This window comes from Lucilia cuprina, chromosome 6 (assembly GCF_022045245.1).
Source record: "Lucilia cuprina isolate Lc7/37 chromosome 6, ASM2204524v1, whole genome shotgun sequence".
Lineage (NCBI taxonomy): Eukaryota > Metazoa > Arthropoda > Insecta > Diptera > Calliphoridae > Lucilia > Lucilia cuprina.
Genome location: NC_060954.1, coordinates 12,586,237 through 12,588,589, shown reverse-complemented (window position 1 = coordinate 12,588,589; position 2,353 = coordinate 12,586,237).

The window sequence follows — 2,353 nt, the reverse complement described above, 5'->3', positions numbered from 1 at the left end:
TCTATCTATATATCTATCTATCTATCTATCTATCTATCTATCTATCTATCTATCTATCTATCTATCTATCTATCCATCTATCTAACTATTTATCTATCTAACTATCAGAAAGAACTTTTTGGTACTTTCACGTACCTCGTACTCTCCCCTTAATATCTACATTAAATGCACTTATATTTGCTTAAAGAAGTAACCTAACTTGATGACTCAACTGGCAAACACCAATAAAACACGTTTTTATAAGTCTTGGGAACTAAACTCCATACACAGTCTTCCCCCTAAATAAATGAGTCTAGAAAGTGAAAATACCTTAAATGCCAAAAAATAAACTTGTTCACAGGCAAGATCTGTCTTTATATTTAATTAACTTTAAAGTCTTCCACCACCAATAAAAAGGCTTCCTTTCGCCTCATTTCTTTTTGACACTGCAATTAAAAAAAAACGAAAATAAAAAGCAGCAACAAGCTAAGAAATCATTCTTCTGTTCCAAAATAATGAAAAAAAAACTATAACAACAAACATTATTTTAACAAAACCACAAAATTCCGGCAAATGTTGGTTTAAACGAGACAAAAACCCCGACATTTTTTTGTTTTTTTTTTTTATTTTTTCTAAAGACAATAAACAATAACAACAACTATACAAGTACAAGTAGCAACAAATATAACATGAAAATTGCAGCTCAACGAACCATTAAACATTTTTATCCCATCAAAGTTGTACGGCTCAACTCACAACTATGTATGTATGTATGTATGTATGTATGTACATCATATTGGTGGTATATGCAACAGAATAGTACCTAAATCCAGCAAATATAACAACTAAGAAATTATAGCGGGGAATATCCGACTGCATGATACTTAAGAAGTAACTAACACCGATCCTTAATGAATTTTTTGAAAAGTATCGATAATTGTCCTAAATTTATTAACAGAATTCATGGTTATACAATATGTTGCGTACAAACGATTGTCTGTCACTGTATAATATGTACTATATATTACAAATATCATCTCTCGATATATTAAAGTGGTGTAGGGTACTAAAAGTATTGTGCTAAAGTCAGGTATTTAGTAGAGCAAGGCGACTAAGTAGTAGCATAAACTATAAGTTTGACAATAACTTACAACAATAAACATTCATGAAATTGGCACTTTTGGTGGAGGGAAATTCAATAAGATACAGTTAATTGGGGTCAACAGGTATTCGAATATAATTATTCGTTTGGTACCTAAGTTGGAATTTAACTAAACTAAATAAGACATCCTATCGGAAGTTTCTGTAGAACTCGGACTTGGTTAGATTGAAAGAATGTTAGAACCGAATAAATACACCTGTTCCGATATTGGGTCGGTTGTGCATTCTATTAAATTAAAAATGTTCGTTTCTTATATGGACAATTCACTTAACAAAACGATTAACTCCCATTTCCTATTTTGAGAGTCAACAAGAAGATGTCTTGAGCACGAGTAACCACACACAACTACTCTAAATCCAATAGAGCTAAATAAACATTAATCCAAACAAAAATGGCAACCCAACAGATATCACCAAAACTTTAACAAAAAGGTAGGTAAATATGAATGCTAGTCTATCTGTCTTTCCAGCTGTAAAAAACCAAACCAGAATACCAACTAAGCGAGTTAGTCACTGAGCCAGACAGACAGCCAGCCAATCAACCAACCAACCGACTAACTAAATAGCAACTTTATAAACAGGCACAATCTTGTTTAGAGGAATACGATCAGTTTAGTTCACATTAGTTCAATACTCATTATTCAGGGAGGGTAAATTTTTTTCTTCAGTTTTTTTTTATTTATATTTTTAAGTAGTATTTTTGAAATTTCATAAGAAGACTTCTTTAATTTTCATTGCATGTACTCTACGTGTATTGGACTTGTTTTATCGAGACAAATATACAAAATATTGTTGTTGTTGTTATGAGAGTGTTTATTTTGTTTTTGAAGAAAACAAAAAACAAAAATGTTCTACCATGAATGATGATGCGCAAGCGCACAGCACAATTCAGACGCTGCTGCTGCTAAAAGTATGTACATGTACGGATAACATGTATTGAATTTAAAATTCAAACCTAAGTAAATGGAAAAAAATAAATGTATAACAAGTATGAGTTTTTGTAATGCAGGCGAGGTCGAATTTAATGTTGACTACCTATAGGAATGTTGGATTGATGAGATATTTCTCTAAACGAACAAAAAATAAACTTTTAACGACGATCGATAAAAGTTAGATAGATAGATAGATAGATAGATAGATAGATAGATAGATAGATAGATAGATAGATAGATAGATAGATAGATAGATAGATAGATAGATAGATAGATAGATA